This window comes from Prunus avium, chromosome 3 (assembly GCF_965620075.1).
Source record: "Prunus avium chromosome 3, drPruAviu1.hap1.1, whole genome shotgun sequence".
NCBI classification, from domain to species: Eukaryota; Viridiplantae; Streptophyta; class Magnoliopsida; order Rosales; family Rosaceae; genus Prunus; species Prunus avium.
This window is the reverse complement of record NC_142286.1, coordinates 37,534,085-37,547,397: the sequence shown is the minus strand read 5'-3', so window position 1 is coordinate 37,547,397 and position 13,313 is coordinate 37,534,085. Positions and strand designations below refer to the sequence as shown.

Below are 13,313 nucleotides of genomic sequence, written 5' to 3'. Positions count from 1 at the left end.
AACCTACGCCGACGAAATTTCGTCGGGAGAGGTCTAATAGACTTGTACCGACAAAATTTCATCGGGAGAGGTCTTTTAAAAAAAATTAAATATAAAATTAGGATGTTTAGGTTAATTAATTTTTTAAAATTTTATTTTTGGAAATTAAATAATATATTTGACTGATTTAATTAGTTAAATTAGTAATTACATTTTAATTATTATTTATTTAGTGAATAATTAGTATTAAATATTTTAATTAACTTCATGAATTATATTACTTAATAAATAGTAATTCAATTTTTCTTCGTCTTTTTTTCCTTTAATATTCACTAAAGTAAAAAATAACTAAAACACAATTACTAATCAAAGTAATTAAAAAAGAGAAATACATATTGTGCTATTTAAAGGGTTCGTAAAATAGTATAGCCGTGCGGCTATACTCTTTTTAAAAAAAATTATAAAACTGAGTAAAGCCGTGCGGCTGTACTATTTGTATACACAAAAAAAGAGGACCCCAGTCATTAGGCGCCACGTGTCAAGACAATTCTACTTTTTTTAAAAAAATTAAAAACACAGAGTATAGCCGTCCGGCTGTACTAATTTTTTTTATTTTTTTATTTAAATTTTTTTATAAAAAGGACCCTCCGGCGATTAGACGCCATGTGTCACTATACTTTTTTTGGAAGAAAAAAAAATCGTAGTATTGCCGCACGGCTATACTATTCTAAAAGGTCTATCTATACTATTTAATATATGAATTAAAAAAAGAAAAGAGGACCCTCCAAGTTTCATTAGCTTGTACTTTATAGATATTAATTTGCTAGTTTCAACATATCCAAAGTAGATATTAATAAGTCACTATATAATATCTTAGTATAATTTTTATAACATATATTATTCGTATTTAATGATATGTGAGAATTATTTGTATATTACGTGAACTTTGTGAGAATTAAAATATTTGTAATAAGCATTAGAAATACGTATGTACATGTACAATACGACTATTGTACGTTTTCTTTTTAAAAAATAGTAGAAGTGTATAGAATACGAATGTATTATTGAAAAATACGTACATACATATGTATATACAAGACTATATTTGGAAGAAACTAATTTTATATTTATTTTTATAAAAACTTTAAAAAAATAACATAAACACTTCTCCCGACGAAATTTCGTTGGCATAGGTTTATGCCGGCAAATATTTGACGGATTAGGTTTCTCCCGACAAAATAACCTATGCCGACGAAATTTCGTCGGGAGAGGTCTTTTAAAAAAAATTAAATATAAAATTAGGATGTTTAGGTTAATTAATTTTTGAAAATTTTATATTTGGAAATTAAATAATATATTTGACTGATTTAATTAGTTAAATTAGTAATTACATTTTAATTATTATTTATTTAGTGAATAATTAGTATTAAAGATTTTAATTAACTTCATGAATTATATTACTTAATAAATAGTAATTCAATTTTTCTTCGTCTTTTTTTCCTTTAATATTCACTAAAGTAAATAATAACTAAAACACAATTACTAATTGAAGTAATTAAAAAAGAGAAATACATATTGTGCTTTTTAAAGGGTTCGTAAAATCGTATAGCCGTGCGGCTGTACTCTTTTAAAAAAAAAGGGTTATTCGCAGCAATGGTCCCTCAACTGTACCCGTATTTACACTTTGGTCGACCAATTCAATTATTAGTTGCGGGGGTCACTCAACTAGGTGCTATGTTGCACCTGTAGTCCTTCCGTCAAATCTGTTAAATTTTCTGTCAAAAGTGAGGATAAATTCGGAATTTCATTCACAACCCTCCCCTTCCTCCACAACCCTCCCCTTCCTCCAAGTTCATGGCATAAATTAGCTTCAAACCCAACTTTTTGACAAGGGAGATATCCCTATCCACCATCTTGTCCACCGGGTCAATCAACTGCAAATTAAAATTCATCAAAATCAAAATCCTAATTATAATTATAAAGTTTTAATTTTTATTCAAAATATTTAAAGGCTAGCTAACCAGAGCGGGTTTGTCGGGGTGAGAGACGTCGGCGAACAAGTAAGTGTACGTGGAGGACTCCTTCTCGAAGAGCTGGCGGAAGAGGAGCTTCGTAGAGGAGGCGGAGTCAGACGACGTCGTGTAAGCAGAGGTGGCCATGATTTGGGAATGGGAATGGGCAAAAATGGGACTGAAGAAAAGGGAAGAAGAAGAATAAGAGGAGCGAGAAGGAAGAGAGAGAAATCTGAGGAGACTGATTCGAAGCATCTGTCCTGTAATGTTGTTGGTGGACACAGCGATGAAATCGATCAGCTGAGTCTGTATTATTTTTATTATTTTTCATTTTTTAAGGTGGTGGTGCTGTTGTTGTCCATTATTATTGTTGTTGTGCTTTTCGAGTTGTGTTGTGTAGTGTGAGATCAGCAACAACAAGGATTGCGATTGGTTTGCGCGCGCCAAATCCGATGAGGGAATGCACCAGTAGTCCTTCATCCACCGCCATGCCTGACTCAGTGAGTTAGAGCTTCCGAGTTGGGGTTTGCTTGCTCTGTGTTTTTACTTGTATTTCACGAGTGAGAGAGTGAGTCACTGAGAGAAAGAGGGTGGTTGGAATCGGGATTAATGGTGGTTATGTGGAGGTTACTGTTTCAATTTAAAAGGTTGGGACCATGAATATTCATGAGGTTATTGTTTGCTGGGGATAGGGATGTGCAGAGGGTTTCTTTTGTTCTACAAAAATGGGCTGCACATTTTAAGTTCGCTCAGAGAGAGAAAGGGAGGGGTTGTGGATGAATTTCCGAATTTACCCTCACTTTTGACAGAAAATTTAACAGAGTTTGACGGAAGGACTATTGTTGCAACATAGCACCTAGTTGAGTGACCCCCGCAACTAATAATTGAATTGGTGGACCAAAGTGTAACTACGGGTATAGTTGAGGGACCATTGCTGCGAATAAGCCTAAAAAAAATTATAAAACTGAGTAAAGCCGTGCGGCTGTACTATTTGTATACACAAAAAAGGGGACCCAGTCATTTGGCGCCACGTGTCAAGACAATTCTACTTTTTAAAAAAAATTAAAAACACAGAGTATAGCCGACCGGCTGTACTAATTTTTTTTATATTTTTTTCTTTAAATTTTTTTATAAAAAGGGCCCTCCGGCGATTAGACGCCATGTGTCACTATACTATTTTTGGAAGAAAAAAAATCGTAGAATTGCCGCACGGCTATACTATTCTAAAAGGTCTATCTATACTATTTAATATATAAATTAAAAAAAGAAAAGAGGACCCTCCAAGTTTCATTAGCTTGTACTTTATACATATTAATTTGCTAGTTTCAACATATCCAAAGTAGATATTAATAAGTCACTATATAATATTTTAGTATAATTTTTATAACATATATTATTCGTATTTAATGATATGTGAGAATTATTTGTATAATACGTGAACTTTGTGAGAATTAAAATAAGTGTATTAAGCATTAGAAATACGTATGTACATGTACAATACGACTATTGTACGTTTGCTTTTTAAAAAAATAGTAGAAGTGTATAGAATACGAATGTATTATTGAAAAATACGTACATACATATGTATATATAAGACTATATTTTAAAGAAACTAATTTTATATTTATTTTTATAAAAATTTTAAAAAAATAACATAAACACTTCTCCCGACGAAATTTCGTCGGCATAGGTCTATGCCGGCAAATATTTGACGGATTAGGTTTCTCCCTTCAAAATAACCTATACCGATGAAATTTCGTCGGGAGAGGTCTAATAGACTTGTGCCGACAAAATTTCGTCGAGAGAGGTCTTTTAAAAAAAATTAAATATAAAATTAGGATGTTTAGGTTAATTAATTTTTAAAAATTTTATTTTTGGAAATTAAATAATATATTTGACTGGTTTAATTAGTTAAATTAGTAATTATATTTTAATTATTATTTATTTAGTGAATAATTAGTATTAAATATTTTAATTAACTTCATGAATTATATTACTTAATAAATAGTAATTCAATTTTTCTTCGTCTTTTTTTCCTTTAATATTCACTAAAGTAAATAATAACTAAAACATAATTACTAATCAAAGTAGTAAAAAAAGAGAAATACATATTATGCTATTTAAAGGGTTCGTAAAATAGTATAGCCGTGCGGCTATACGTTTTAAAAAAAATTATAAATCTGAGTATAGCCGTGCGGCTGTACTATTTTTATACATAAAAAAAGGGGACCCCAGTCATTAGGCTCCACTTACGGATAAATGAAATGATTTCAATGTGAATCGTCAAATGGAGAGATTATAGAATAGTACTGTACCACCACATCAGCTGGTGATACTTCCTCTTAAAATTTGACACGTGTTATTTTTTAAAGAAAATAAAAACTTTTTGGACAGCTGGACTTTGACATCCGATTTTACCCTTTAGAATGAAATTTTAAAAATGAAAAAAAGAATGAACTCTCCCACCCCAACTCAGATGCAATTACCCTTGGCCGCCGCCGCCACTCCTCTATTTCTATTCCTCCGTCCTTCTCTCTCATGTACAAACGACAATCTTATTTTACATCTGGTGTTTGTTTTCACATTCAAAATTTTTTTCATTTTTCTTCCTTAACAACAGCATCGTAATCATAATCTCAATTGTTCAATTTCCTCAATTCTCATCTCCCTAAAAGAGAATTAAAAAAATTGAAGAAATAGATTATTGTACAGCAGCCAACCACAACCCACCCTGAACCCAGCATTACCTCCACTTGTCGCCGCCCCATCCCTCTATTTGCCTTCCTTCCTCTCAGTTTCTCTCTCCTCTCTTGTCTTCAATTACATTAATGGATGCATGTCCAATTGAACCCAGTCAACTCATATTCGTTGTTTTCTAGAGAGAGAGATGGAGGGAAGAAGAGAAACAAAGAGGAAGAGAGAGAGAGAGGGTCTGGTGGGAGGAGAGGCAGAACGGCGGTGGATGAATTTTGCCGAATTTTAAGTGTTTGGAAGGCTAAAACAGTTTGCCAAGTTTTTTAGTGTTTTGAAGGCTAAAACAGTAACTTCAAATTCAACTATAAATAAGCTATAACTTTTTTTCTAAAAAATGACACGTGGCAAACTTTGAATGGGAGTAGTACTAGCTGACGTGGTGGTACAGTACTATTTTATAATCTCTCCGTCAAATGCAACCAGGGAATCAGTTTCCTTTTCTATGAAGTTGAACTATAAATAAACTATCTGAATACTACATTGATCCGTTTTGGCTTGGCTACTTGTGATAAGTTACTTCTGTTAGTCACTACTTCATTGCTTATAGCCTTAAAGGCACAGTGACATGCACAGATATAGACTCGCACATTCATACCTGGGACTCAGAGCCTGACAATACAAGCACATTAAGAAGAACATGAGAAAAGGCAAGGCCTGTTATGCTTTTTCGATCTGCTGCACATTATCATCGAGATTCAACCCACAACCTTCTGAGTGTTTGCTAGATTCTGTGTCCCTTGAAAGATACGTGCCAATCCAAAATTTGAAATTTTTGGGCTCATCTTCTCATCCAACAGAATATTACTTACCTTCAAACAGGAATCATGGTGGAGATAAACAAGTCCTCTAGCAACACCTTGAATAGTATTGAAGCGTTTAGCCCAATCAAACACTGCTCATCTCATTGGATCAAATCAATACACCCATTGCCATTAGAAATGAAATCAATAGTCCCCCTGAGTTCGGCATACTAGGATAGGAAGAGCTCAGACATTATCAATGATACTGAAGAAAGATTAGGTGAAAATGAGAAATTGCAGCCAAACATAAAGGGCCAGTGAAACTAACCCAATAATATCATATCCAAGCTTTTGTTGAGCTTTACAAGATTCTTGTGTTGGAGTTAGGAGATCAACAGAATCTCATTCTTCAACTCTTTGATGCCTTGCCCTGAGCTACTAGATAGTCATTTTCGAAAAATCGACCTAGGCGGTGGGCGCCCAGGAGCTAGGCGGTAGCCTAGGCGGGACTCTTTTATTTATTTATTTATTGTTTATAGATATTTTTTTTCATGGACTTAGATTTTAACTACCAAAAACTCGGTGATGGTGGTGACCAAGGACGAGTACAAAAAATGTCATTCTGCTCATCCTATCTTCTTCTCCAACAATGGTGTGACCGTGTTCACATTGGACCGGCCTGGTTTGTTCTATTTCATTAGTGGGGTTTCTGGGCACTGCGAGAGAGGCCAGAAGATTATCATCAAGGTCTTGGAACCAGCAAGCCCACCTCAATCTGTTGTCCAGAACGAGCAGAAGAATGATGCTGCAGTTCCAATGGCCGCCATCTCTTCTGCAACTCTCATGTCCTGCATTATGTCATTTGTGGGGGTTCCTTTTCTTCTAATTGCAGTGATCAGTGATGGTTACTATATTTTTCTTTTGGTTTGTTTCAGCACGGATACTCCGATTTAGGTCCGAATCCTGTATCGATATGCTACTATACGCGTCGGATACGTATCGGAGTCAACTGATACAGTCTTTGATGAACGGACAACTCGTTTTAGAGGTTTTAAGAGGGAAAATAAAGAGGAGATAAGCTTTAATTGTTGTTGGGTTTAGAGGTTTTCCGTATTGCCTTTCGTATTATATTGTCGTATCCGTATCCGCTTCATAGGTGAGTTGAAATTAAAAGGAGTGTAGGACTGGAACTGATTGAGATTATGAAAATAAATTTGTTTCAAGTATGAAATTTCTCTATTGAATTATTATTATTTTATTATTTTATCTTTTTTTTGGGTACATATTTGTTTTAACTCTTGAACATATTATTTGCATCCATCTTAGTACAAAACATAACTGAGATAACTCTCGGAAGCTAGGGTTATTGGTTCGAGACTTGGATTTAGGGTTTGGAATACTAAAATAATTTTCTATCATTTTTAAATAGTTGAAACCATATTTTGAAATAATTTCGGAAAGTGAAAATAATTTTAAAGTCGGAAAAATTATTTGAGATAAATAAATAAAATTAATTAGTATTTATTATGAAATTGAGTAATGTCTTAGTCTTATTTGATTACTTTAATTATGATTTATTTAGTGAATAATTAGTATTTTAATATTAATTATAACCACTATCAAGAAAGATATTTTTATCTCCGGTCATGTGATTACTACAACCACTATCAAGAAACCAAACATGATCATTCTTTTGTTTTGTTCTGATGCCGCTTAACAACATAGAACATATGTCCACCACCTTCCTTTTCTTTGGTGCGTTTGGATGAGGGAAATAAACTTGGGATTTTGACAAAACTTAGAATTTCTAAATTGACATGAACCAATTCCCGTGTTTGGATAAAAAAAACATAGAAATTTAGAAATTCCGCGTGGGAAAAAACATGGAATTTGGAGATTATAAATCCCAACTTTAAATTCTATCTAAAAGTCGTCATTTCTAAAATCCCAAGAGATTGAGTTTTTTAAAAAGACAACTTTACAAATAAAGGTTAAATTCTGTGTTTTAAATCTGTCACCCAAACAAGAAACTTTACAAATTCTAGAACATTAATTTCCGTCATTTAAAATTTCATCATTTATGAAATCCTTTGTACTTTTAAATTTCCTCATCCAAACGCACTGGTGACTAATTTCTATGGGAAATTTCAAACAGATCATTGATATCGATGGTGTCAAGGGACAAATAGGTAGCAGCAGCAGCAGGACTAAGACCTTCCAACCTTGAAAAACAAAGCAAACAAATTGTAACCAAATCCGAAACCAACTTTAAACTTTATTGTCAAATTAGGTACATATGAAAGATTGTCCATTAAGAAGGATGAATATGTAAGATTGCACTCTTTGTGGTTGGTCCAAAAGTTCTTGATTCTCTACTATGTTAGTCCTCAAATTTTCCTTTGTATGTCCCTAGATTGGTTTTGGTTATATACTGTAAATGATTAGATCATAGAATGTGCATGGGTGAGAAATGCATTGATGCATGAGCAAAGGGGTGGATCAAGACAAATATTTGTCATTTAGTTAGTTATTTCATGAGATATTCTTATTTTCTTATTTAAGTGGTTCCTTGACATTCTTATTTTCTTAGTTAGTTAGTCATTTAGTTAGGAAATCTTTTATTATTTATGTGTGATTTTATAATTAATTAGTTTACTTTTGAACCAAGTAGCCTTGGTGCCCAAGTCTTGTAAGACTTATAAATAAGGCTAATGTAATAGTTTTAGGGGAGTTTTGTTGATGATTAATAAAATGGTTTATTTGTGGCATGGATTTGCTACGATATATGTGAGTTTGCACTAGCCTTAGATCCACCTTCTCAGGAAGGTTTTTGGATGGGGAGTCATGTTGACAACTACAACAACATGGAGGAAATTAGAAGGATGCTACGGCAACTTACAGAACACGTCGCTCTCATCGAAGCTCTAACCCAGATAGGTAAGAGTTCTGACAGGGAGGGATGCGTGAACCCTTATCTGAACCGAGTGACTCACATCGACACTCTAAGCTGTGGGAGTCTTTATGGGGAGTATGAGGGAGATAGCCCTTTTCATAGTTGTGCTCTACTGTGTGAGTCAAGTGAAGAGGGGCACAATGATTCTCATCGTGTCTTTGAAGGTATAAATGGATTTAGTAATTTTGGTGCATCTTGTCATTCATCAAAGTTATTAAATTTGGATTTACCTCAAATATTTGATCTTTGCAACTGTGAAAATTGAAATGAAAAGGGTTGTCTCCCTCGTACTCCCCGTCAAGACTCCAACAGTTTAGAGTGTCGATGCGAGCTACTCAGTTGATGGGGATCAGGATTCGGACACAGGTCACCAACAACACACATGAGCACCGAAATCTAGGGCTAGTCCAAACTCACATATATCGTAGCAAATCCATGCCACAAATTTCTTAATCATCAACAAAACTCCCCTTCAACTATTACATTAGCCTTATTTATAGGCTTTACAAGACTTGGGCACCAAGGCTACTTGGTCCAAAAGTAAACTAATTAATTATAAAATCACACATAAATAATAAAAGATATCTTAAAACTACTTAAATAAGAAAATAACAATATCTCATGAAATAACTACTTAAATGGTAAATATCTATCTTGATCCACCCCATATGCTCTTGCATCAGACTCCCCTGGTTGGAAAGAATTCGTCCTTGAATTCAGGCCTTTGATTGAGGAAAATCCGAATGGAATCTTCCAATGCTTCATATTAATTATGGATCTGTTAGCACCCAATTGAAACCTTATTTCCCAAGTAAAAAGATATTTAGAATATTTTGTTATTCTTGGCTTCTTCTTACTCCCTCTAAAAATGCAAATGTGTCTCTCTAGAACCTTCAATCGATCGACAAAATCAACTAGATTCTTGGCAACCTTCCAAGTGAAAACATTAATGCCCATAAAACCAATAATATCATCGAAATTTTCTCAATTCTCACTTCTTCATTGTTCTGATCAGTAAATTGCTTTGACCTTAAACAATTTTCATAGTTGCAATAAGGATCAAATATTGGAGATAAATCCAAATTTAATAACTTTGATGAATTACAAGATGCACCAAAATTTTAAAAAATTTAGTCCTAGTCCGAGCATAAACCAAACACAGGACAGTACTATTTTCGTTATCCAGCTTCTTAGTTTGACTCAAAACCCAACGTAGGTAAGTACTTAATCCAACTTAGACCAAGCCACGCCAATCCAAGACAGTCCCATGATTTAGTCAAGTCCATGACAATCCGCTTTACCAAACGACCCCTATAAAATTTAGAGTGTGAACTTACATAAGCTAGGACACCTAGATGTTTTTCATAGTAATAGAAGTTGGTATTGTTCCTGCTGCTAATAATCTCCAATATCAAGCCCCCGAAGCTATAGACATCTGATTTTTCAGAAAATATCCCGCCTATGGCATACTCCGGAGACATATAGCCAATGTAAAGGCAATTCATTAGTACTTAACTGACAATATTTATTCTTTGTTTCTGGTCTTTAGAAAAGTGCCACAAAATTTATATCTTAATGGCATGCAACTAATGTTTCAGTTAAGACTGCAGGGTTCTAAATAAAATGAATGGTACAGCTAGATTTCCTACATGTTATCTCTGCTTCCATATAAATTCACTACTACACTGATATGAATGACAATATGCTGAACATTGAAATCTGAGTTGTGATGCTCTTCCAAGAATAGGAAAAGGAATGATGCTTACAGTGTTCCCACAACCTTCTGAGTATTTGCTAGATGCTGTGTCCCTTAAACGATACGTGCCAATCCAAAATCTGAAATTTTGGGGTTCATGTTCTCATCCAAGAGAATGTTACTGACCTTCAAATCTCTATGTATTACCTTCAAATAGGAATCATGGTGGAAACAAAGAAGCCCTCTAGCAACACACTGAATAATATTGAAGCGTCTGCCCCAATTAAGCTCAGGTCTCCTCACTGGATCTTGTAAATGCAAACATTCGAAATATAACCAATAGTTTCATTCATATATCCCATGCATTGTACAATGAAAACGTTGCTATGGAAGATATTGAAACATTTGTATGAACAATAGTGAAACAGGGGTGTAATCAGATTCAAAATTGATTTCAGGTCTAGTTCAACATTGTCTCTTCTACTTTATAGAGAACTGAAATGTACTCATGTATTATACAATTCAGTTTACAGTTCTGAGCATTAAATCTGCAGGATGTCTTGCTTGACTGTTTGTGTATTGAAAATAATTCTGTGATTCTGTGTATCAATCGAAAATAATTTTGATTCCTTGTGCACTGGACATTTAGTTCAAGTGAACTCATTTGTGGCTTTAAGTTAAGTAGACAAATTACAAAGATAAAGTCCAGTGAAACTAACCAAATAAATGAGTGTCCAAGCTTCTGTTTGGCATGAACTCATAAATCAGTAACTTCTCATCTTCTTTGACGCAGCAGCCCATGATCAAAGCAAGTTTTTTATGTTGGAGCTTGGAGATCAACAGAATCTCATTCTTCAACTCTTCTATGCCTTGCCCTGAGCTACTAGATAGTCTTTTTACTGCTATTTCCTTCCCTTCTTGTAGATCCTACGTACAAATCAATCACTGAATTCATGTCCTTATCTTGTAGTTGTATAGAATTGTAGCTGTTGTGATACAATGTTTTCCTTTAGAAAGAGAAAAGGCAAAATAAAAACTCACCTTGTAAACTGGACCAAATCCCCTCCCTTCCCTGAGTTTGTTTGTGATACTGAAATTGTTCGTAGCGATTAATATGCTGTCAAAATTATAGATGAATAGCTCCGATGGATCTTGGTTTCTAATATATTCCTGAAGAGTGTCTCTTGAAGTCTCAGTAGTATCAGTCAATTTAAAGAACTTTGTTGTTACTTTGACTTTTCCTGATTTGGCAAATATAACAATCAAATACTGAGTCAGATAAAACCTTCAAAATTTCTTTGTTAGCTTACACAAATGAATTGCATCCCTTTAGGTTAGCTCGCAATCTGTGCAAAACAAACACCATGGCACCCAAGATACTAAACCAATAGCTGTGAGCCTGTGATCAGGCTGACAATTAACTTGGTTCGATTTCCTTCATCTGAAAAAATGAATTTGTAATGCAAACACTGTGAGACAGAAAAGAAAAGAAAAGATATTTATACTTAAAGCTGTGGAAGCAATATTATCATCATTTACCTATTTCTGAACTGTCTAGGAGAATAAAAAGATCTACTCCGTCAGAGGAAAACTCCTTTATATCAATAAGGTCTTTGGACCAGGCCAAACACCCCATATTATTAACATATGCATAAGCCAAGAACAATTATTTAGGCATTGTATCATGCACTCTTCAGCATTCGAAGACGTGATATATTCATGGTAGTTTCAACCGTACCATCTTCGAAAACCCATCTCGTTTTCCTCTCCAAGTGACTGACTTGCTTGTGTACTACTCTCACAAAACAATTTTGTTTTCCTCACACACCCTGCTGTCCTGTTTCCTTTGCTCCATTCCTCATGTGACTTAGGTACAAACCCTTTCAAAAACACTTGCAGATTGGAGATTCAGAAGTTCTGCAAACCCCAAAAAGGTCCACATGTTCCATAATGGTCAAATGGATTCTTTTGGGCCTGCCAGTTAAGATTCTAGTTCTCACCATGTTACCATCCGAAGAGATATCCATATATCACAGTTTTGTCAAATACATAATAAGAGAAATACTTTGTTCCCTGCTGCACATTATCATCGAGATTCACGTGCCAATCATCTGAAATTTTTGGGCTCATCTTCTCATCCAACAGAATATTACTTACCTTCAAACAGGAATCATGGTGGAGATAAACAAGTCCTCTAGCAACACCTTGAATAAATATTGAAGCGTTTAGCCCAATCAAACACTGCTCTTCTCATTGGATCTAATCACTACACCCATTGCCATTAGAAATGAAATCAATAGTCCCCCTGAGTTCGGCATATACTAGGATAGGAAGAGCTCAGACATTATCAATGATACTGAAGAAAGATTAGGTGACAATGAGAAATTGCAGCCAAACATAAAGGGCCAGTGAAACTAACGCAATAATATCATATCCAAGCTTTTGTTGAGCTTTACAAGATTCTTGTGTTGGAGTTTGGAGATCAACAGAATCTCAATCTTCAACTCTTCGATGTCTTGCCCTGAGCTACTACTAGATAGTCATTTTTGAAAAATCGGCCGAGGTGGTGAGCGCCCAGGAGCTAGGCGGGTCCTTTTTTATATATTTATAGATGTTGTTTTTCATGGACTCATTCTTCAACTCTTCGATGCCTTGCCCTGAGCTACTAGATAGTCATTTTCAAAAAATCGACCTAGGTGGTGGGCGCCCAGGAGCTAGGAGGACGCCTAGGCGGGTCTTTTTTTTTTTTTTTTTTTTTTTTTTTGTAGATATTGTTTTTCATGGACTTAGATTTCAACTACAAAGACTCGGTGATGGTGGTGACCAAGGACGAGTACGAAAAATGCCGTTCTGCTCATCCCATCTTCTTCTCCAACAATGGTGTGACCGTGTTCACATTGGACCGGCCTGGTTTGTTCTATTTCATTAGTGGGGTTTCTGGGCACTTCGAGAGAGGCCAGAAGATCATCAAGGTCTTGGAACTAGCAAGCCCACCTCAATCTGTTGTCCAGAACGAGCAGAAGAATGATGCTGCAGTTGCAATGCCCGCCATCTCTTCTGCAACTCTCATGTCCTGCATTATGTCATTTGTGGGGGTTCCTTTTCTTCTAATTGCAGTGATCAGTGATGGTTACTATATTTTTCTTTTGGTTTGTTTCAGCACGGATACTCCGATTTAG

The 13,313-nt window shown here is 34.9% G+C and overlaps 2 pseudogenes; one reads left to right on the top strand and one right to left on the bottom strand.

Moving 5' to 3' along the window:
• Positions 1 to 9,449: 9,449 nt before the first annotated feature.
• On the bottom strand, positions 9,450 to 12,410 carry LOC110750166 (G-type lectin S-receptor-like serine/threonine-protein kinase At1g61420; annotated as a pseudogene).
• A 537-nt stretch (positions 12,411 to 12,947) lies between these two features.
• LOC110750161 (early nodulin-like protein 6 pseudogene) lies at positions 12,948 to 13,313 on the top strand (annotated as a pseudogene).